This window comes from Suncus etruscus, chromosome 10 (assembly GCF_024139225.1).
Source record: "Suncus etruscus isolate mSunEtr1 chromosome 10, mSunEtr1.pri.cur, whole genome shotgun sequence".
Classification (NCBI taxonomy): domain Eukaryota; kingdom Metazoa; phylum Chordata; class Mammalia; order Eulipotyphla; family Soricidae; genus Suncus; species Suncus etruscus.
The window spans coordinates 46,727,107-46,752,661 of NC_064857.1; the positions used below are offsets into that span (position 1 = coordinate 46,727,107).

The following is a 25,555-nucleotide window of genomic DNA, read 5'->3' on the forward strand; positions in this document are numbered from 1 at the left end:
CTAGCATGTGCAAGGCAGACCCCTTGCACTACCACACCAGCTTCGAGAGTGAATTTTTATCCCAAAGGAACAGTTAATTTCTAGAGCTTAGAAACTTTATTAACACCAGACAACTCAATTACTAGTCTTTAATTGTCAATATCACCCCCTTTTGAATTTTTTGTTCTATTAATAAGGATTACCAAAATACTTTTTGTAAATATGTTCATGTCCACAATTTAAAAAAGAACCACTTGTTCAACACCAATGCAAAATATGTCCAATATTTTTATTTGTGATATATGTGTTTGATAGTAAACTTTATTAATAAATAAAATAAAGAGAAGTTTTATCTACATCCAAGAAAATATTCTATAATCCTTGACATGTTCTATAATCTAGAAATCTAGCACACATTAACTTGCAGTAATACATGTTTGTCCAGACAAATATGAGAAATGCTATATCTCTGTCCATACTCTTTCAGATAGCACTTTCATAAAAGGCAAATAAATACTTCAAAATGTGACATGAAATTCTTTTTTTAAAAAAATATGGAACGCTTCACGAATTTGCATGTCATCCTTGCGCAGGGGCCATGCTAATCTTCTCTGTATCATTCTAATTTTAGTATATGTGCTGCCGAAGTGAGCACGTGACAAGAAATTTTTAAATGTCTGCATTTTATTATACTGTGCCAATGATATTTTACCTGTAAGAATTTCATAAATATCTAAAATGTTATTTTTGAAGGAAAGAAGAAAAAAATCATATACCTCTAGTACTAATTTTGTGATTCAGTACAGATTTTCTCCAAGTGGAGAAAAAAAATAGAGAATGGCTTTTGGGAGTAGATTGTACACAATTTCTCCAAATTCTCTTGTACTGGAGTTATTTAGTCTTTGATCTGAGCACTGTTACAAGGAAAGCCTTGAACTCATTTATATTATTTGAACCTTTATAGTCTCCTATACTGTTCTCTGTGAGAGGAGTCTACACTTGTCTGCATCTCCAAAGAGCTTCAAATTTCCCCATCAAGTTCAGAAGGTGCTAAAGACATAAGTCATCAAGTTAAACTATTAAACTTTCACAGAAGAGAAGTACATTTCAGATGCTTAATCCAATCTACTCTCATTCCCCTTTGAGGAAACCTGTGAAAGTATAGATCACGTGTGTATAGAGATGACTTAACAAATTTATTCTAAGAGATTTGAGATAATCTTTATAGACAATCTCAATGAATCTTGGTTACTGATGGAAGTAGCCTAGTTGACCATGTAACTCAAAGAGCTGTACATGCTATTTTGAGTTGGACCAAGACTAACACATAACCCAAATACTATCATGTTTGCATCATTGTAATCATTGTGCTTAAATAAAGGTGTTATTAAAAAAAAACACTAAGCACTAAAAGCAATAAAAGAAAAAAGACTAACACCTTGCCAGGAGTAAATTTAGCACAAAATATGGTCTTTGTTGCTCTCACTGAGCCTGCTATTGACTGAAGGACTTGGAGTAACAATCTAAACTATAGATTCAAAATAAGACTTTTTAGTCTTACATGCCCATGTCTCAATATGTAAAGAAATCCAAAGGGGAAAATGAGTCCAAAAAAGGCATATAAAAGTCTTAAAGTTATTAGAAAAAGTTCATACCCCCAAAGAAATAGAAGTAATACTCTGAAAGAACCAACCAAAGGGAATACTGAGGTAATTAAGGGAAAAGCCAAACGGTTGCATAACTAGAGAAACTGGCCTAAATTCTAGTTCAATTATGGGACATAAAACCCATTAAGAGAAAATTTCTATTATACCAGAATACTCTACAGGAGAGATACAAAAGGCAACAAGATTTTCAAAGGGAAACTAATGGATGGTATATTAAACAAGGGAACGCTTTTTCCATCCAGAATCTAATGTATTTTTTACAAATCTTTTCTAATCTACTTGATTTTGTTTTCAAACAGCTCTGAATCCATCTAAAACAATTGACTGAGTTCTATTGATTCTAAAAAGTTAGCATTAGATTTCCATTTTGTACACGAGAGGGTCTGCACCCTTTTCTCATTTTGAAGACAGACCTGCACCAATGTAACCCTTAAAGATTTGAGAGAGTAAAATCGCTAGAGGGAATGTGGCAAGCAGGTAGTTAAGGGTCATGGTAATAATTTTTAAGGAAATAATAAAACAAATTTAAATTAAGTTTAAAGGGTTTCAAAACTATTAGTAACATAATTGTCAATATGCATTGCCTCCTTAGATTTTAACAAGTTCATGGGATGAGGAAACTAGCTCACATGATAAAGAATATGTCAACATGCCTGAGGTACTGGGTCATACCTACCCTCAGCAGCACCTGGTTCTTTTGAGAATTGACTGATACAATCCTTGGGGGCCCACACACAATCATCAAGCAGCATTTCTAAAAATATAAAAAAAAAATCACACCTGTTTCCCATCATTAAAGGAAGAAATGTTTTCATTATTTTCTGAGATTTTCATTAAAGACAAGGTGAGAAGAGTTGTTTTCAAGTTAAAGTAGGCTGAACTTTATATATATATATATATATATAGTTTTGATCTACCTTTTATTTATAGAAATAAAAATAAAGGAAAACATAACCTGAGACTTAGATAATGGAACTGAGGGGGCACAGCACCTTGCACTTGGCCAACCGGGGACAGACTTGAGTTCGGCAACTCATATGGTCCCCAGGTCTGCCAGGAGCCAGAAATAACCCCTGAGTGGCCACTGGGTGTGGCCTCAAAACCAAATAAATAAATAAAACATAAAGAACAAAGAAATGAGGTGACAAAGGATGAGGATCTGTGGGGGATTGACAGAGATAGGGTAAAGTAGAAGTGATGAGGACAGTGGTGGAGGGTCTATTATGACATTTGGTTGTCGAGAAAATGCAGGAACACTATACAGCAAAGCATCAATATAACATTGTTGTTACCATGTTATAACTATAAGATATTTATAAATATACATATAAATAAATTAAAAACTAAAAGTAATTTAATTCAGTTAAGAAATGACAGTTTGTAGATTTATAGGGATATTTCACTCTGTCCTAGGAGGATCTAGAATATAAAGATTTCTCTCTCCCATCATCCACAAAGATGCTTTGATAATATTGTCTCTGATATTCCGGAAAACATCAAGTTCAACAAAGACAAGTTCACATTATACAAGATGTGATAAGAGCCAGGAAATCTTTTATTCGTGAGAGCAGCTGAACCAAAACGTCATGAGCATGTGACATGCAGCAGCTGTCTTGCCAATAATAAACCAATCTGAATGTCCATGGGCTGTACATGTGAGTCCAATGATTATTTTCATTATTTGTGAGTATCCCTTAAATTTACACATTGCTATCATGAAGAGTTTCAATATATTTAGATTAAGGTATCAAAGAAGGAGGTGAGATAAGTCAGTGAGTTAAACAGCTCAGAGTCAAACAACTCTGTAAATGAGACAAACAGCTAATACTCATATCTTTTACATTCCATTTAAAGTTTACTCTGAGATTACCTCTTCAAATCAAAAAATATTGCTTGGAGAAGGCAGATCTTACCATGTATCAACTTGGCTAACATTTAGTTTGTATGTCTACTGTTCTCTGATATGTCACTTGTTGGCAGAGTAGTATTGGAACCTTCCTTGAGGGTCACAGATCAGTGCCTTGCATCTACAACACTCCTCATTTTATCTTCAGCAACACATGGCCCTTAGTGCTACTAAGTATATGTACTAAGTACTACTTATGTACTTAGGTACTCTAGAGTACTTCATTATTGCTAGGTACGCGCCTACTAGGTTTCAAGCAATTCTGAATGAGCATTGAAACATCTTGTTAGGTTGGCTGCGTTTTGCTGGAAATGTCCTTTAGGCTCAAGCACTGCCTATAATGCACAAATTAAATAAAAATAATATAAACTAATAGTTGAGCTACCTGAATCTGAGATTTTGATTATAAAAATTCGAACAGACAGAAATATTGGGGTACATAGTGACAGTAAAGTAAGACAACTTGAGTTTGAAAAAAGGAATTCAAATTCATTTGTGGACCGTAGGTGTAAGGCCTAAGACAAATCCATCTCGAACAGAATGACATCTTGAAAATAAATCATAAAGATCAGAACAATTATTAAATTTTTTCCTTATTTCCTCCTTTGAACCATTTAGATATTTTCTCAAAAACCTTCTTTCTAGAGACATCTTTCCTGACCAACATATAGAAAATCAAAGTCCTATTTTATAGTTTTCTTTTGTTTCATATTTATAATTTATGATTATACTTCAAAATTTTACATTTAAAAATGAGGACTTTACAATATTTATGCATTTTACTTTATAAAAATACAATTAAAATTTACTGTGCACTGATTATTTGCTATTCTCTAATGTAGGTGCTTTGACTGTCTTAACTACTTAACCTATGTCTGATTAATTTTCAAGTACATTTAGTTCTTTAAGAGGTTGCAAATAACAATAAGAGTTTAATCAAAGTAAAGACATTTCCTTCTTAAATTTTAATAAGAATAGCAGAAACTTATACTGTTGTGATAAATATCTTTGCTTGCCTGACTTCACCAAAATACTTATTTTGACACTGAATCTAGCAAGCTTCTTGTTATAACTAGTGTATGTCATTGAAAAAAAATTTAAAAAAATCATTGAATGTAAACAATCTTGTTTCCATCTGAGAAAAAAGTACTTAAATTTCATCACTTGAATAATTGTTAAGAGCCTCCCTGATCCTGGCATTACATTCTCTTCTCTACTTGCAGTGGCATTATCTAACATAAACTTGATATTAGTAAGAACTGTAATCCACATTTTATTTAAGAGAATTAGGATACTCCTAAGGCTTAAGCGACAAGCTGGTAAGCATCAGTTATTCAAATCAGCTCTGTCTCCAAATCTAACTTTTGCATTCTATAGTGATTTCTTCTTTGTGAATACTCAGACTCAATCAAATTCTGATGATTTCGCGTTCACTGGCCACTGAATGAATCATAATGTGTCAAAGCGAATCTATCTCACATCTTCTTTCTTAGAAATCTCAACATTCACTTAGTAGAAGCAGTTTATATTTTATGCCAAATATGTGCCAGGTAAAGGGGAAATGCAGATGTATTAGGCCCAGTAATTATCTTTGAAAGATCCTCCACCTAATGAGAGAGATCATTATACAAAAATACATTTTGATGCAAGGATATCACTGGCAGGAGTGTAACATCTTCGATTACTCGGCTCCAAAGTCTCTTATTATTTAATATTCTACAACTTTTCTTTTAGTCACCTAGCTCCCTTTCTCTATCTACTTTTGAAAAATTTGTGACTTAATAATGCATGAGGTAATTCTACCTTAAGATATAATTATGCTTTTCCACAAATGACCTATGCAATTACATTGAGGTGGTGAACAGCAATTGTAGAGAGAAGCTGGAACAAGTGCATAGGAATATAATACTACAAAATGATACTGCTTAAATTTCTCTTCTCATAACTACATAAAAATTATATTTGCTTCTATCAGTGATATGCAGTCATAAATGAAAAAGAACCATTTGATTATTCACTTTTATGCCAACCTCCCAGAAAGTTTCCTCGTTGCAGTTTTGTTTATTTTTAATTGTCATAGAGTTTGTAGGAACTTTAGATTGTTTATTGCAAAATAACGGGATAATGATGATGGAGAAAAAGTACCTCTCCACTAACTGGTGTTGTTACATTTTTGTTTGCTGGTTCATTTGTTTGTTTTATTTGCGGGGGGTGGGGGCATGCCAGGTGGCTCTCAGGGTTATTCCTGGCTCTAAGCTCAGAAATTATTGATGGCAGGCTTGTAGGATTGTATTGTATGCTGGGGATCAAACCTGGGTCTGCTTGCAAGGCAAATGCCCCTTTACTAATTTTTTATGCTTTGTAAATCTGCTCACCAGTATCCAAGAATATCAACTATAAAAGAATAATGAAGATTAGAGAAGGTGTTTTTATCAGTTTTTTTAAATTTTTTTGTTTGTTGTATCAATTTGTTTTTATTTAAACACCGTGATTACAAAGTTACTCAAACTACAGTTATTTTTCCCTGACAGTTAAAGTTGTTTATGATTGAGTTACAGTTATATAATGTACAATAACCTTCAGCAGTATGTATTTCCTGCCACCAATGTCAACAGTTTTCTCTCTCACCCCCCCCTGATGCCCTATTCCCTCCCACCCACTTCTGGGGCAGGTATTTTATTTCACACACGAAGGAATGCCATGGTTGCCATTTTCTTTCTATTCAGCGTCCAGTTCTTGACCAGATAGTTCAGTTCCAACTATCATTTTCATATTAGACCCCTTTTTATTCTAACTGCACTCACTTCTCTTTGTGGCAAGCTTCCTGCTTGGAACTGGTTCTCCTAATCCACATCTTTATTGTCTCTGGATATCTTCCCTACACTGCCTTTTATTTTCCTTATATCCCACAGATGAGTGAAATTATTTTATGTTTATGCCTATCACTCGGACTCCTTTCACTCTGCATAATAGTCTGCATGCCCATCCATACATAAGCAAATTTCATAACTTCATTTTTCTTAACAGCTGCATAGTTTTCCATTGTATAATGTACCAGGGTTTCTTTATCCACTCATTTGTTGTCTGGCACCTGGGTTGCTTCCAGATTCTGGCTATTGTAAATAGTCCTGCAATAAACATAGGAGTAAAAAGAGCATTTTTGTATTATATTTTTGTGTTCCTAGAATATGTCTATAGGAGTAGTATAACTGGATCATATGGGAACTCAATTTCCAGGATTTTTGTTCTTTGTGGTGTGTGCCAATCTCTGTGGTATAAGATGATACCTTAGTGTTATTTTGATTTACATCTCCCTGATTATTAGTGATGTGCAGCATTTTTTCATGTGCCTTTTGGCCATCTGTATTTCTTCTCTGAGGAAATATCTTTTCATTTATTCTCTCTATTTTATTTATGGGATTAGATATTTTTTTCTTTAAGTTCTGCTAGTATCTTATATATCTTAGATATTAACCCTTTATTCAATGAGTATTGTTTGAATAGTTTCTCCAGTTCCATGGGAAGGCTTTGTATCCTAGTCACAGTTTCCTTTGAAGCTTCTCAGTGCAGAAGATACTCAGTTTAATGTAGTCCCTTTTGTTTATCTCTGTTTCCACTTGCTTGGACAGTGACATTTCTTTCTTGAAGATGCCTGCAGACTCACTATGGCAAAGAGTTTTGCCTATATTTTCCTCTATGTATCTTTTGGTTCCAGGTTTGATATCAAAGTCTTTAATCTATTTTGATTTGACCTTTGTGCATGTAGTTGACCAGTTTTGCCAATATCACTTTTTTTATTAAATATATTTTTTATTTAAGTAACATGATCATATTTGGGTTACAGTCATAACCAGAACACCCCCCTTCACCAGTGCAACATTACCCCCTCCCCCCATCCAATCCCCTGCCTGTTTTCGAGACAGGCATTCTACTACAGTAGTTTGTTTTTAAGTTCAGTAAGTTGTATATTTTCCTTAAAGGATAAGAGTAAAATAATATAGTAAAGGTGTGACAGTGGCAATGTTTGCATAGGTCCAGAAAAATGGAGAAAATGGGAGAAAAAATCCTTGACCTGATTACAAAAAGGCCTCACCCCAGAAGTTTATTGGCATAAGACAGACTCTGGGTTCCAGGCATACCAGTCTATCCAACTCCAGTCATTCTCAAGATCCCAGTGAAACTTTTTCACACTTTATGTATATATATATATATATATAGTTGGTATCAGACTTTTATATTTAAAGAATCTGGATTCTGTGCATTTCTTTCGTTGATGTCAGGTTGATGTGGAGCATCCTCTAGTTTCAGCATATCATTAAATGCAGAGCGATCTGCTCTGCATGCAGACTGTTCCTGAGTGACCTGGGTGTTGGGAGTACTTTTTGGAGTAAGTCAATGCCAAAGCAGTGGTAGGTCTTCTCTGGTAGAGGCTTGGATACTGGAAATGTTAAAGACAATTGTGGTTGTTTCCATAGTTCAGGTTTGTGTGGGCGATGCCCATTCTTCTGAGGCCTGAGCCAAATCATTATGCCATTGTTCAGGGTAAAAGGCCTAACTACATTACCAAATTTGTGTTCCCATCTCTATTAGATAAAATCTTGTCTGTATATGTATTATTTTCCTATTTTTATGTGCCTATGCAAAGGAGAAGCAATGCCACAAGATATTGTTGGTGTATCTGGGGGCCAAAGAATAAATTCCAACATTTCCCGTAACTTGGTATAAACGTGAAATCTATACAGAGTTACTCTTCTACCAGTATTGCTTATAAAACAGATCTCATAGGGGGAAAATCAAACAATCAAATAACTAATCTAGTGGGCAAAATTGTCACAAATGAGGATATTTTAAAAGAGTTATAGATATTAAGGGAATACATCTGAGATATACAAAAGAGATACATGTGACCCTTTTATGTTTTAAAAAGAAAAAAAAAGAAAACAAGGGTATTTGAAGACAACAGGTGATAGTTGAGCTTGCGACATGTTTTGCGGCATTACGGAACCCTATATTGTCCTTGAACTAGGGGTTATGCTGAAGCTGATTCCAGTATCATGCAACAGTCCATAGTTTGATGGTGACATAAGGGGCCACCAAGCATGGGTCAACAGGCGTGTTGGTCATAGTTGTTTGCGTAGGCATTAGCTGGGGACCGAGAGGGTGTCATTCAATGAGGAGCTGGATGGTGGTGTTGGGGCAGAAGGTCAGTCTTAGAGTCTACCAAATTAGGAACTGAGGATACCACTTGTTAAAGAGACTTTCCTTGCTCTACTTTGTATTTCTTACCCCTTTATCAAAGATTAATTGATTGTATGTCTGGAGGTCAGTCTCAGAATATTCAAGGTCTATTCCAGTGATCTAAAGGATCTGTCATTGTTCCAATTCCATGCTGTTTCAATGACTACTGCTTTATAGAAAAATTTAAAGTTGGGGAAAATGATGCCTCCCATCTTCTTTTGTCCAAGAATTGCTTTAGCTATTTTGGGTGTTTATTATTACAAATGAGTGTTTGTTCCACTTCTTTAAAAAAAAAATGACATGGATATCCTTAGAGGAATTGCATTAAATCTATACAATGCTTTGAGAAGTATTTTCATTTTAATGATACTAATCCTCCCAATTCACAAACTAGGAGTAAGCCCCAAGAATTACTTTGTGTGGCTCAATATTCTTCCCTCCAAAAGTTATTCAAATTTGCCGCAGTAAATGACAGAACTAAAATTTGGACTAGAGTGATAGTGCACTTGCTTTGCCTGTGACCTACTGTTATTCAATCCGAGCACTTCATTGGACCTCCACAAGTGTACCTTTAATCTTATAACAATTAATTTTTCTTGATTTTTACATTTTATGTTTATATTATACTATATTAAACATATATTATACATATATGCATCAATATACATTATTATACAAATTATACATATATACATATCATACTATATTTATTTTTTGTTTATTTATTCTCAATTATTTTCTTTATAGAATTGAGATATGATCAAGATATTTGATGAGTTTTAGTTTATTCACAAAGTTGTACAACCATTGCCAAAATGTAATCTTAGAACATATTTACCTCATCTGAAATAAACCATTATAATTTTAGCAATCATAGTTTCTCTCCAGTTATTACCCAGCCTTAACAACCACTAATATGACTGGTGTATCTAAAAGTTTACTTTTTTGAAACTCCATCTGAATCCAATTATATACAGTATTTTACTAAACTTTCATTAATGCATTTTATTGCTGAATAATATCCTATTGTATAGTAAATATTTAACTTATTTTTCATGTTGAATGATTTTTGCATTTAAAATTATTGCCCATTACAATATTGATATTGTAAAATATAAATATAAATATTTATATTCCTTTAATATTCTATTCCTGTTGAGTATTTAATTAGCACTGAATGCCAAGGAAACTTCCGGGTTTATGGTAACACAAAGTTTCAAATTTTAAGAAACAAACAAATAATTATGTATGTATTTAAATTTTTACAAATCCCTAAGAATAATATATAATTGACACAATTTCTCCATATATTTAAAATTATTTGCTATTATAACTCATTTAATATTTTTTTCCAATATATAAACTAGAAATTAGTTCTTCTATTTGCATTTTCTAATGACTAACAATGTAGAGAATATTTTTGTTTTTTTTAATTATGCTTTCTTTCTTCCAAAATATGCTATTTTATCTATATTGACAGGTATTCTATGCTCTGATAATTTTTCTCACTTTTCTAGTTTTATTCTGTCACAGCAGTTGCTTTATTGTATTTATTTTATTGTTGAATTAATTACCTAAGGTGGAAGTCAAATTGTTCTCATCTGGTGGCTTTTCTTGTTCCCTGAGGTCTTGCTTAATTCTTCCCAGAAGGAGATACAAAAATGTGCCCCTTTAAGTAAAAATTGTTAAAACACATTTTCTCAATCCCTCTTCCCCTAAGTAAAAATGTATTAATGAAAGAAGTCACCATTTATTTAATGCTGCTTTAAGCTCAAAGCTTCATTTTCAAAATATTGAAAATACAGGTCTCTATTTGATGGCATAGACTTATTTTAAAAATAAGTTTCTAAAATAGATACTAATATTTAAACATGATTTTCTTTTGGAATAAGTGTTTTTTAACAAATGACCTCTCTACTCCATCACATCAACATCAAAATCCTTTAATATAAACTTTCTCGGTTTTTTTTTTTTGTTGTTTTTTTTTTTTTTTTTTTTTTTTTTTTTGGTATGTGTGAGACAAAGGAATAGAGACAGAGATATAGAGACAAAGAGAGAGACCTAGTATTGTAATATATCTTATATCAGCTTTTATATCTGGCAGTACCCAGGGATTAGATAGAGTGCCTGGGCTAAAACTTAGGCCAGTCACCTGTAAGGCAAAGATCTTACTCACTATACTACCTTGTAGTATAAATTTACTTCTTTTTACTTATCTGACATTTGAGTTACACATGGATTTTACAGTTGGCTATGGAGTAAGGTAAAGATAACTCTATTTCCAAATGAATAAATAGCCCAACATTACTTATAGACATATAACATTGTCTGACAGTTTTACAATGCATCTCTCTATTATATATCACTTCTCCACAGGAGATGGAAAAGACCTGATGCATTTTCTTTGCTTTATCTTCTAATTCTTGTGCAATTTTTAGTTTAAAATACCATAACTATAAGTGTTCTGTTGTGTGATAAGACAGCAAGACCCTATCTACATTTTCCATTTTCATATGAATTGTAGGGACATTAATAGAAATTTCTTAAAATATCCTGCTGAGATTTACTTTGGAATTACATTGAACAAGAATGCATATTAAAGCTTAGCAGATTTCTTGAATGCATTAAGATCTCACAGTAATGAACATTACATGTTTCCTTTGATCCCTTTCTTCTTTTTTTGTTGCTTCCACGTTATCAATTTATCTCTTCTAATTTATTTCTCATAAGTGTTCAGAAATTGTATAGTGTTGCCTGTTTTAAAATAAGAAAATAACATTGAATAAAATGTCCCTAATCTATTTTGTTATATTGTTCTGTTTCTCTTGAAAGCAAAAATATCTCAAATAATTTTTTCTCACTCACCAGTTTTCTTTGTGCTTATACCATTTCCCAAACAATAGTATTGTGAAAATATACCAAACACATCAACAAATTATATTTTGCAGAATATATTATGGAAACTTAAACTTAGAATATCAATCTTGGTGATTATTTTTTCATTCTTAGAAATTTTTCTTAACTTAGTTTCTAGGATTAATCTGTTTGTCTTAATTTCTGAGATTGTTCTGAGATTATTTGAGTACATTTTATTGTGCAAAATCTTCCATAAAAAACAATGTTGAATGGAACGATCACTATTGTGATATTTATTTTTAAGGTAAAGTCTGCTATATCTTTGCCCCACCTTCTTTATTTAGACGTTTGGGCCACATACATCAGTGCTCAAGATATTTCCTGGTTCTGTGCTCAAGGATGACTCCTGTCCATGCTTGGGAGACCATACTTGGTGCTGGCTATGCAAACTAGGTCCATCTAACATTAAATTATAAACATTAAATTTGTTTGTTTTTGATCCACACCTTGCAGTTCTCAGGGGTTACCACTGACTTTTGCTGAGGAATTACTCCTTATGGACAAGGGGGACATATGGGATGCCAGGGATTTAACCCCATTGGATGCATGCAAGGCAAATAGTGCTAACTGCTGGGCTGTGCTATCTCTCTGGCCTCCCTAACATTAAAGTTTTGTTTTAATTCTTTTTCTCAATTCTTTGTTATATTCCCTGTTTCTATTCCTTTACATTTGTCAACTGGAAACTTGTCACTTCATTTACAAATGGGGGGGGGGGGGCTGGAACCTTTTTTGTTTTGCTGGACAGCAAATAGAGCACTTGTCTTGCATGTAACTGACCCAGGTTATATTGAATCCAATATAACTTGAATAACACAAGGAATTAATTTTTAAATGTAGATACAATAGAAACCCCTGAGCACTGCTGGCATGACCCCAAAACAAAAATGTTTTTCTTTGGTATTGTTTTGTTTTCCTCTTTTTGAAATTGTTGAAGCAAAATTTATTTACAAGAGAATAAATATTTGTTTTTTATGTTTTTTTTTGTTTTTTTTTTTGTTTTTGTTTTTGTTTTTTTGGTTTTTGGGCCACACCCTGTGCCGCTCAGGGGTTACTCCTGGCTATGCGCTCAGAAGTTGCTCCTGGCTTCTTGGGGGACCATATGGGACACCGGGGGATCGAACCGCGGTCCGTGCTAGGCTAGCGCAGGCAAGGCAGGCACCTTACCTCCAGCGCCACCGCCCGGCCCAAAATTTTTTTTTTGTTGTTGTTGTTTTGTTTTTTGGGCCACACCCCTTGGTGCTCAGGGGTTACTCCTGGCTGTCTGCTCAGAAATAGCTCCTGGCAGGCACGGGGGACCATATGGGACACCGGGATTCGAACCAACCACCTTTGGTCCTGGATCGGCTGCATTGCAAAGCAAACACCGCTGTGCTATCTCTCCGGGCTGTTTTTTATGTTTTAACAGTACACAATTGCCACATTAATCCCACCATCAAAAGTTGACATAACTTGCTACAATGGCATTGTCCACTTAATACTCTGTTTTGTTGTCAGACGCCAAGTTATTTGTTTCCATTAGACATTATTTTTATTCCTTTGCTTTATTCTATATACCTCACATATGTGTGAAGACATATTTGTTGTTCTACCTTGGATTTATTTCACTTAATACAACATTTTCAAGTTCTATTTATGTTATATAAGATGAAATTTTATTTTTTTCTGATATCTATTCTATTGTGTATGTATATCATAATATCTTAACCCATATATTTGTCACCTAGTACTTTAGTTGTTCTATAGCTTGGTTAGTTCTATAATAAAAACTTATGTGCATACTTTTTTCAAAATAATGTTTTTTAAATTCTTTTGATAGACACCTCGAAGTAACTTGTATCATATGGTTGCATAATTAGTTGCATCATATGGTAATTCTATTCCTGTGAAGAAATTTCCATACCCATAGAAGCTAAACCAGTTTATAATCTTGTCAACAGATTAAGACTCCATCTTTTAAAGATTCCTGGTAGAATATAGTTTGTATCATATTTTAAAAATAGGCCACACCAATTTGTGAGAAGAAATCTCATTCTTTTGACTTTTATTTGCCTATTATCAGCGATATTAAGCATGATGTCCTTGCCTGTTGAATATCTGTATGTCCTTTTTGGAGATTACTCTGCTTAATTTTCATCCAATATTTGATTGGGCTTTATTTTTATTATTGTTATTGAATTTGTGAGTTCGTTAGGTAGCATGGCTTTGTGGTTAGTGAATATTTTCTCCAAATCTGTAAAATGTATTTTTATTTTTGGCTTTTATTTAACCTAGTGAAGATGTTTAGTTTTATCTGATACAATTTTTAAATTGCTGCTTTTGTTTTTCTTGTCAGTGTAGTAGAAGCCTCAATGTATCATAAGTCTATATCATGGATGGTTATGCCTCTTTTCTTTGATGTTTAAGATTTAAAATCTAAATAGAATTTCAAATTTAAAATATAAGTAGCTAATCAATGTGAAATTAAAATTTGTGCATGTTATGAGATAATAGTTAAATTTTATTCTTTTGCACAATCCTTTTTTCTCAATACCAATTTACTTTAATAGCGGTTGATGGTGAGTTTCTTTTTCTGTAGGTGGCGCTGTGTATTTAGCCTTGCAACTGTCCTGTGTTGCAATTATTTCTATGGCCCGGATGTGGAGTGAAAGGTGCTGAAGAAATAAAAATCTGATTGATCATAATGTGGCTAGAAGAGACTAAAGAAATAGCTCAAGGGAAGAATTCCACTCTGGCCACCCTCTTCTGGACGACAGCCCAGATCTCAGACTTATTCCTTGAAGAGGAGAGGGGGCAGGTGCACTCAGCAATTCCAGTCACCAGTAACTTAAAACATCAAAACTGAATTTGATTATTTTTATTTTTATTTTATTTACCCAGAGTTTGTTTGCTGACAGAAGTGCAGTCTTTCTCTTCTCAAGAAGGTCAATGATATTTTGGACTACTATTTCCACAGTTCCACCCTCTTCCAGCACAATTAAGACTGCCAAGAGCAATAGCTTCTGGTGCATGCTGTGACAGCAGAAATGTTCACTTATCTCCCATGTCCAGTTCCATGTACTACACTGTAATCATCAATTTTCAGATATATGGATACATGCATTTCTCAGCCAAAGTACTTTGTGAGCTGGTGAGATTTTTTTTCTCCCTGTGGTATATAGTTGATTTCTGGAATGAAACATTTTGCATGCCAGCATATGATTATTCCACCATTAATCTTCAGTTCTATTATTTATTTAGTCCTTTTATGTTTAGTTCATTGGCCTTCCTATAGGTCAATTGTAAAGATTTGAAATACAAAAATATTTTTAAAATGTCTTATTTTAATGAACACAGTGATATTCAAATGTCCATTAGTTTGGGAAAAAATAAAAATTTCATTTGTGCTGAAGATGGTATTACCACATTGGTATTTTAGTCCTGGAAATTCAGTATCCCATACTGCTAGTTTCTCAATATTGTTTTGAGGCAATGAGCCAAATTTGGCTAGGGTAACATTTTATAAAAAAAAAAAAAAGTAAAAAATAACTATTTTTAATGCAAATATGCACAAAGCATTCTAAAAATTGCTTTTTGGATTGACATTTTAAATTACCTTCTAGCTCTCAAGGCAGCCATAGAAACATGTTTTACTGGTGCCAAATATTTTAGGATTTGCATCTGGTTCTGGACTTAGGCATCACCTCTGGAGGGACAAAAGTGATAGAACCTTGGGTGAACCACATACAAGGCAAGTGTTTTATCAGCTGTACTACCTTTTGGCTCCTAGGAAGTTGAAGTGTTTATTGGAGAAATAGCATTAACTAATTTTATATATAAATATAGTTACTTGCTCTTCAACTCCATTCTAGATGAAATGTATCCTTTGATGCTTGAATTCAAATAAGGGCTATTTGATATACATTCCTATATATTCATATATAATTACCATCTAAAGCTATTTTATGTATGTATAAGCATTCACCTTTGTATTTGCTAAAACATTTTTTGTGTGTGGTGTTTGGGCCACACCCGGCAGCGCTCAGGGGTTATTCCTGGCTCCATGCTCAGAAATTGCTCCTGACAGGCACGGGGGACCATATGGGACACCGGGATTTGAACCTACAACCTTCTGCATGAAAGGCAAACGCCTTACCTCCATGCTATCTCTCAGGCCCCGTATATGCTAATACATATGTGTAAATAGTTTGATGAAATAATCCTTTATTATTCAATCTGATTTTGAATAGAACCAAAGTCAAATCAAAATTACATGAACTTATCTTTATTTTTAACCCCTTGTTTTTCTATTTTTAAGAGATTAATTGATTTTAAGTTGACATTATTAATATTAAAATATAAATAGAAATTAAGTTAGAGATTTCCATTTTCTATATTAATGACATAATGCTAGATAATTAATTATTTGCTTTAGGAATTCACTATGTATAGTATTTTGTTACATACATATCAATTGTTGAGCTCTCTATCCCTTATTTTTGTTTTCTAAATGCCAGTAATAACAACCAAAATATTTCCAGATTTTTCCAAATTCTTCATAGGCAGTAAAATCACAAGATTTTTCTTATTAATATAAAATCACTATTGTGAATTATTAATAAATTATAAACCTTGTAAACCTCAATAATTTTTTGTTTTATTTTAATTTTTAATATTTTATTTAAATACTGTGTTTACAAACATGATTGTAGTTGAATTTCAGTCATAAAAAGAACACCCCCATTCACCAGTGCAACATTCCTATCACCAATCCCTCTATGTCCTAACCCCCCCCCCCCACCGTATTTGAGACAGGTTTTCTACTTCCTTCACATACTGCCATTGTTATTATAGTCCTCAGTGCAGTTATTTCTCTAACTGCACTCACCACTCTTTGAGGTGAGCTTCATATGGTGAGCCAGTCTTTCTGGCTCCCATCTCTGGGAATTATTTAAATAATGTCTTTTATTTTTCTCAAAACCCATAGATTCTAGCCTAGGCTTCAGCCTAGAATTTGTACAAAAATCAAGTTCTGTAATTCTAGAAGTCTGAATTTGACAACTGCGACTGAACAGAACTTCTGGAACCATAATGAAAGACTCTATCCTAGGCTTCTGCCTAGTATCAGAGCAAAAAACAAGACCAACAATTACAGAAGACTGACTACAACAATAAAGATGGAACAGAATGTCTAGAACCATACAGAAAAACTCTGTCCTAGACTTTATCCTGTGACCTATGCAAATACCAAGATCTCTAGCTACAGAGGCCTGATCCTATCATCCATAATTGAGCAGACAGTTTCTTGGCACCATAAAAAGACTTTGGAGTGTAAAAATGAGCATGTAGGGAGTCTGCAGTTGTTCCCAGGGCAGTGTGCTTCAAAAGCAGAGAAACCCTGAATCTCTTAGACCAAGAGGACTCCCTTTCTAATTTCCCCAAGATTACTGTGTCTACGCAAATAAAAAAAGGAAAAAAAGGATGCAGAAAACCATGCCATATCAGAATTCTTTCCTTAATTTTTCTTTCTTTTTATTTTTTCTTCTTTTTCTCTTTCTTTTCTTTTGCCCTCTTTTTTGCTTATTTTTCCTTTTTCATTCTTGTAGTTATTATTTGATTTTTTTTTGCTGGATGCTTTTGTTGTAGTTACTGGTTTTTATTTTATTTTTGTTGGTGGTGGTGGTGATGTTTTATTATGCTTTTCTTCTTTTTTCCCTTTCTTCTTATAAATTGATATTTATAACCTCTAGACCAACTCCTCCTTTTTATTCTTCCATCAGGACCCCACAACTTGAATCATCTTGTTATGTCTCATAAATTGGGGAGGGGTGGAAATGGGTGGTATCAGGAGCAAACAGTCTAATGAAAATTGAGTGGAAATAAAAAAATTATCAGATTTAAACACCAAACTCAATGTCAAAGACAATAGAATTGATTCCCAATCTACAACAAGCTATACACAGAGGGGACCAGTTACACTAGCAGTCCAGGGGACAAAGGGGGAAATATGGGAGGTATGCTAGAAACAGGACTGGAAGGAGGACAACAGTGGTGGTAGGAATGGTCCTGATTCATTGTCACTATGTATCTTAAATATTACTGTAAAATATTTGTAATTCACTTTGGTCACAATAAAAATTATAAAAAAGACACCAAATTTATCTGAGATTATTTTGAATTTTAAAACCTGGTGTCTGTTTTCTTTTGACAATATTTAAAAAAACCTCAAAAAAATTGAGATTAATAACTAAGTTAAAATTGTTATTTTTCTTTATTTTAGCATTTCTGAAACACCTATCACAAATTTTTTTAAGAAATAGTCATAAGGGCTGTTTTAATAGATGGATAAAGATTTGACAAATAATGAGCTGTGCTAGAAACTTCATTTACTGACAAATGAGGCTCATGGTAAGAATAGAACGCTTTGGGAAATGTTTACTTCTGTATTGTGGGAACTGATGACATATATTTATTAAATTAATTCAAACTTAGAAAATATGTTATAAACTTTCTACTGTCTCATAATTTTCAACAATGGCACAGATATAGGAACCAGAAAAAAATTTATACCAGTTATGGAAAAAATTTGTACAGTGTTTTTGTGCCACCCAATATTGAGAAGGCAGTAGTGTACAGGGATACTGTCCTTCTCAACTACCCCATTTTCAGAAAGCTGACTTTAGCAAAGTATAAAGTCATTACCACATAGATATGCACTAAAAGCAAGTGCTGTAATGCAAAATATTAGATTCTATACTGGTGGCCCTGGAGGCACATTCTTTGCGAAGAGGACACTTAGGAGTTCTGGAGGTCCTCCTAAGTGAAAATAACACTGAGGCTAAAATTTGCATACAATATATATATAAGTATACAAGAGAATATTTGAGGGGCTGAAGCAACAGCACAGCAGTAGAGTGTTTGCCTTGCAGGGGGCTGACCCAAAACCCACCTGGGAGTGATCTAGGATTGATCTCTGAGTGCAGAAACAGGAGTAACTTCTAAGCACAGCTGGGTGTGGCACAAAATAAAGAAAAAGAAATTACAAAAAAGAAAAATGATCAATTTTTAAATATTTTTACATCACATAAACCTTGTGATATAAAGAAAACGGATTTGTTAATAAAGGGAGGAGCTTCATGAGAATTTTATTAAGCCCATACAGGAAAGCTACTTGAAATTTAAAATACATTTAAAGTGTGAATTCTATCTTAATTGTGCTAAGATATAGAGTTATAAGTTAGTGCATGTGTAGTACAAGTGGACTTAGTCTTAACCTGTAGTAGACAAATTTGATGGAGGCTAGAGTAATTTGCCAGGTAGGAAGTCATAATTAATTCTGAAGATCAGAGGTCTAAGGATTTGTATACATCTCTATCATAACTATGCATCAGTATATATTATAGAAGGAATGATGGACTTATAATTTGCAATTTTATGGCTGCTATATAAAATACACCTTAAAACTTAATCTATATATCTATAACTTCAAAATGAGGGAGGATATTGAGCAACTTATATACGAATAACAAGTTTGAAGTCAGACTATGTTTAAAACAAGGCTGACTGCTACAAGTACTGTATTTTCTGGCATATAAGACGACTTTTGAAACAAAAAAAAAGTCAACCAAAAATCTGTGCTCCTCTTATATGCCGAGTATATCCTGAAAAATGTTTCAGTATGCCGCTAAACGAAAATTGTCTGAATATTGCCACAAAATGAATTTTCCAACTCGATCCTGCACCAATCACTGCCAGGCTGCTCGGACCGCCTCTCTAACTCAGCCAATCCAAGCAGGCTTTTGATGCATGCAAATTAGACAATGTTCTGGACCCGAATCTACACAAAAAAGCCTGCTCAGATGGGCCAGAGTCAGAGAGGAAAACTATTACAGTATAACCTCTGAACCTTTGCTTGTTGGGATTGGCTCACTGTGGTACATGAGCACAGAAACACATGCAGCACATGCAGCACAGGAACGTTCTATCTGATACATAGAATATAGGCCTAAGCCTATGTATTTTTGTTTGTTTGGTTTTGGTTTTTGTTTTGTTTTTGTTTTTGTTTTTCGGGCCACACCCGTTTGATGTTCACGGGTTACTCCTGGCTAAGCACTCAGAAATTGCCCCTAGCTTGGGGGAACCGTATGGGACACCGGGGGATTGAACCGCAGTCGTGATCTTTCCTTGGCTAGCTCTTGCAAGGCAGACAAGTTACCGCTAGCGCCACCTCGCCGGCCCCGAAGGCCTAAGCCTATGTTTTAACTGCAAAATTAGGGGGTCGTCTTCTACCCGGAAAATACGGTAATTCTAAGATCTAACATATAGGAAAATCCATAGCATTTTGCACCATACCAAGTATTTGGAATATGTTTACTAGCAACACTTTTGCTTCTTAATAAAAGAATGAAATTCAGGAGCCTAACCAATAACACAGTGGGTAAAGAGTTTGCCTTGTATGTGGCTGATTCAGGTTCAATCCCCATTATCACAAACATTCCACTGAGCCCAACAGGAAAGATTTCTGAGAGCACAGCCAGAAGTAACCTCTGAGTGCTGTGTGCTGCTAGGTATGGCAAACAACACACACACACACACACACACACACACACACACATCCAAAGCAAAGCATCTGGGAAAAATGTATGGAAAATTGTCACTTTAATAAAACACAATGATACTTTCTTCAGTGCATCTACAATTTATTAACACTATCAATGCACCATTGGCCCTTGCCCTCATCCTTTTATATTTTTATTTCTCCTTTAATCAATCTAGAGTCAACAACAATAGAATCAAGAGACCCAAACTATAACAATCTAAATTTAAAATGGGCCTGTTATAGTGGCAGGCCAGGGGGCATAGGGTTGTGGTATAAGAGCACTCTGGATCCATTGGTGGAGGGAGGTTGACTATGGAAGTGGGATTTGTCCTAAAACAATGTATATCTGAAATTTAACTATAAAGAACTTTGTAAATCGCAATGGCTTAAATAAAAATTAAATATATTACTTAAAAAACAGGGTCTGGATTAGTTCCCTAGATAATGTAAATTTAAATTAGTTTAGATAATGAGGGTTGCAGTCAGGAAACATTTGTCTAGAGAGGGAGGATATCCTGGCTTGAATGTCATACATCTAAGGTATTTGCTGATTGTTATCACTCTAATGACACAAGCTATGTAAATATCTCAGCCTCTAATCTTAATGAACCTGCTAACTATTCTTAAAATGTTGTTAGTACACAATGGTCCACATATTTGAAACCTGGAAGCCATACTTGGGGAGCATAAGTTATATTAATGAAACAGGTAGCCTACCAGTTTGTTTGGAACACTCCAGGCTAGCGTGCAAATGCATCATTTTTTAGTTTTAATGTGTTTTTAAAATTAATATATTATTTAAGTACCATGATTACAAACATGTTTGTCATTGGGTTTCAGTCATAAAACAAAGTACACCCCCTTCACCAGTACAACCTTCCCATCCCAATGCTCTGAAAAGCCTCTCCAACAGAGGAACAGCAACTGAGGACAGAATCAGTGAGCTGAAACATAAAATGCATAACAACTTCATACAACAGAAGAGATTGTAAAAGAGCAGATGCATCATTTGTTTGTCTTATTCTTTGTATCTGGCATTGCTAGACAAAGGTCAAAGTTGCCAATCTATGGTAAATACTGTGGTAAATCACCGTACATATGCAATCCTGCTAACCTATATTCTTCATAATCTTATTATAACAAGGAAATGATCATTCAGATGATAGCCTGCCTCTAACCACTAACAATATCTTTCACTGTCTGGTTAGCAGAGTATTAGTAAATCCAAGTGGAGCCATCTATCAACATGTTTCTTTACTTTTCCTCAGACAACCTGTAAGTAATTTCCACTAAGAGAGGATAATGAATATACAGGACAAATGGAGTAAAAGTAGTTCTGCACCTGTGCTTCTTACCATAAATTCAGTCTAGAAATAGGCAAAGTCATTAGTAAGTTTTAAATTAGTACAAATTAATTCTAAAATTAAATAAACCATCATTTTTCCTGATTTTTTAAAGAAATAACAGACAAGCTTCACTATATAAATTTAACATAGTCTGATGATCTGATTTGCATGTATTCTGAGATAACTGCAACAGTGAGCTCACCTAATACCTGTCATCTCTAGAGACTAAATAAAAGTAAAATATTAGAAAATATCTTTATGATGAGAACTCTTAGATTCCCTGTTCTAACAATTTTCCTATAGATCATACAAAGAGTTATTGTGGGTATAATGCTATAAATTACAAGCTTAGTTTGCACCCGCTGGATATCTTCCTCCATTCCCTGCCTCTAGTCACTACAAAATTGATACTTTCTCTAAGATTTTATTTTATCTAATACATAGAAATGTTATACTATAGCATTTGTGGTTAGCTATTTAAGAAGTGAAAAGGCAATGAAGTGATCAACTATATCAGAACTTCCTTACCTTTTCACTTAACATTTCCAATTATGTTGATTCATATCTTGGATATTATCAATCATGCAAAATATTTCATAAAGTGAGGTGCAAATGTATTTATTAGGGTTCTCTTTTCCACTTTGGATTAATTTACATGGTTGTATTATATGGTAGTGTCCAATTTTTAATATCTAAATATTTCTCTATTTTGGTGACCACAAACACGTTAACTTACAATCCTACCTACAGTACACAAGGAATTTTTTATCCATATCTACAACAGCATTTTTTCTTCTTGTCTTGATGATAATCTTTCAAATAGGCAGAAAGTTACATAGTTTTAGCTTTACTTTCTTAATGACGTATTTATAAACCTCTTTTTCTTGAACTGTTCGATTACTCATATAACTTATTTTTAGAAAATGTCTATTCAGGTTCATTACCAATTTTTAATATTTCTGTTTTTGTTGTTATTCTTGCTTTGCTATTACATTTTTCAATCTTTTAAGGCTGGAGCGATAGCACAGTGGTAGGGCATTCGCTTTGCATGCAGCCAATCTGGGATGGACCTGGGTTCAATTCCTGGCATCCCATATGATTTCCCGTGCCCCAGAGGTGATTTCTGAGTACAAAACCAGGAGTAAACTTTGTGTGCTGCCAGGTGTGGCCCAAAAACCAAAAACATTTTCCATGTTTTTATGTATATATTTACATATGTGAATATTATACTTTATTTATTAAATTATTTATTTATTTTATTTATTTATTAATTTTATTATTTACTTTATTATTTTACTTTGTTGATATTATTGCTCTGTAAATATTTTTTGATTGACTAGTCCCATTTGTTTCTTTATTGTGTTGCTTATGTTGTAGTTTTCATATGAAGAAAATCAAGGAAAAGAAGAGAGCTCAATGAGTAAGAGCCCATGCAGCACAATATCTCCAGTGTTAATCCCAAACAATAAACTGAAAATCATTACACACTGAGGTGTGTAAATCATTACTAGGTGTGTAATTAGTAGAATCATTACCTAGTGTGGCCCAAAAAACAAAATAAAAAATTACTGCTATGATCCATGTTAAGGAACCTTATTCCAGTTTTTCCTTTTAGAAATTGCACAGCTAATTTCTCCATTCTCCCATTGTTAGTGTTTACTCTTGGTTGGTTTTGTGTTCGGGATCACCCCTGGGAGGGCTTGGGGTTACTATGTGGTAAAGGGGATCCAACTAATACCGAATGCAAGCAAAATGGCTTAAGGCTTAACTGAAGACTGTCATCAGTTTCAAATTAATTTTTGTAAGTGCTGTAAGAAAGGAATCTACTTTTGTTAATCTACACAAGCTAGACACAGAGGGGACCACTTATACTAGCAGCCTGGGGGTTAAGGGAGGGAGATATGAGATGCAAGCTGGGAACAGGGGTGAAGGGAAGACAACTTTGGTGATGGGAATTCCTCTGATTCAATATTAATATGTACTTAGAATATTACTGTGAAAGATATGTAATCCACTTTGGTCAAAATAAAAAACATTATTATAATAAAAAATATAATACATTTGAACATCCAGTTATCCTAAGAGAATTTGCTAAACAGAACGTCTTTTCTCACTTGTTTACTCTCTGCTGCCTTGCCCAAATGTATGACTCCAACATTCCTTAGATGGATGCTATTTTGATCATAGTATTAAAAGAATAATAAGGGAACTGGAACGATTGCACAGCCCTTGTCTTGTATGTGGCCAAACGAAACCCGGTTCAAATTCTGGCATCCCTTATGGTCCCCCAATCCTGCCAGAAGAGATTTCTGAACGCAGAGCCAGGAGTAAACTCGAACGCTGCCAGGTGAAACTGAAAAAGCAAAATAAATAAATAATAAATAAATAAATGAGCAATAATAAGAAATCTGCCTCATATTTTCTTCTCATTCTTTTCTTTCTGTTATTTCCTATATTGCCACCACATGAGGCCATTTACTCCTCATAGCTGCCCTATATTATATGTAAATACAACTGAGCAAATCAAATATCAGAATAGATGAGTGTCTGTGGCAAGTAAGATATTAAAATTATCTGTGTTCAGATCTATTGGCTTATTATCTTACAAACAGAACTTTAAATCATTTGGAAAAATTATAATAAAACAAAATATTTTATAACATGATACAAAATAATGTTGTAGTTGAAAGAGTAGCAATGAGTCTTGGTGTCTTGGGAAAGGATGAGGATACTGGATTAAGACCTTTTGTGACCTATAATGATGTCAGATGATGTCAGTTGATGAATGCTTCAGACTGAGTGGATCAGAAGATCACCCAAGTTTGACACAATAAACAATGATCGACCTAGGATGTAAGCTAAATAACTTCAACTGACAGCCCTATAGTTTTTATCATGGTTTTCCAGCAAGACATACTAAGTCAACCATTAAACCTGAGTTTTGTCAGAGATGAATATGAGTGTGCATTTGACCTCTGAAATCATCTCAAGAGCCTTTGGACTAGTGCCTTTTGTCTTCCACAAATGCTAACTTTAATTTTGCTTCTTTTCTTACTACAAGTAAAGAATCAAATCTCTTTAAGTTATTATTAATGCTTAATAACAAAGTCAAACAGATCCTCTGATGATTTATCTTTAGACATCTCTAACTAATAGAATCACTGAGTCTTCAATACATATTATCAATCACACAAAAATACCCCTTAAGCTTATGCATTTGAGAATTATAAATGCTGCGACAATATTTCAATAAAGCAGTTGTAAATTATAAAAATCTAAGCTACTTGCTCAAGAATAAATGATTGCTGAAAACAATTGATAGCATAAGATGTAAACTAAAGTCTACCCTTAAAATATTGTTATTGTCTTTCAATATTTTAGAACAAAATAAATTATATTATTTTAAATGAAGGACAAGTTTGTGATAAGAGTGTAAGTCAGTATAAAAACACTGAAGTTAAAATAAATGGGCTGATACTTGAGTGTCCCACATTGAGGGTCCAGAATAAATTCTTCCATTAGAGAAAATATCTTTAGGTTTTAATACTAATATAAGGTTTGAGCCTAGTTTTATTTTATTTTAGTCACCTTCTAACAGATTCTTTTATGTGTCTGTGTGTATGTGTGTGTATGACAGAGAAAATTTAATATTACCTGAAATTGTATTTTTGAAATAAGAAATAACCTAAAATTTTTAAAAATAATAAAAAGACTTAGAAAAGACTAGGATCAAAGTTAAGGTTTTTCTATCATTAAGTTATAAGATTATGCCTGAAAATAGGCCATAAAAATAATTGAGAAGCTATACATGGATGTACATGGAATCTATTATGCTGAGTGAAATAAGTCAGAGAGAGAGAGAGAGAGAGAAAGATGCAGAATGTTCTCACTCATCTATGGGTTTTAAGAAAAATGAAAGACATTCTTG

General features: G+C 33.8%; 1 non-coding gene across 1 annotated transcript; it reads right to left on the reverse strand.

Annotated features, from left to right (window-relative positions):
* Window positions 1–527: 527 nt before the first annotated feature.
* LOC126021447 (U6 spliceosomal RNA) lies at window positions 528–634 on the reverse strand. The gene has a single exon (XR_007499962.1). It is a non-coding gene; the product is annotated as a U6 spliceosomal RNA (small nuclear RNA).
* Between the last annotated feature and the right edge of the window lie 24,921 nt (window positions 635–25,555).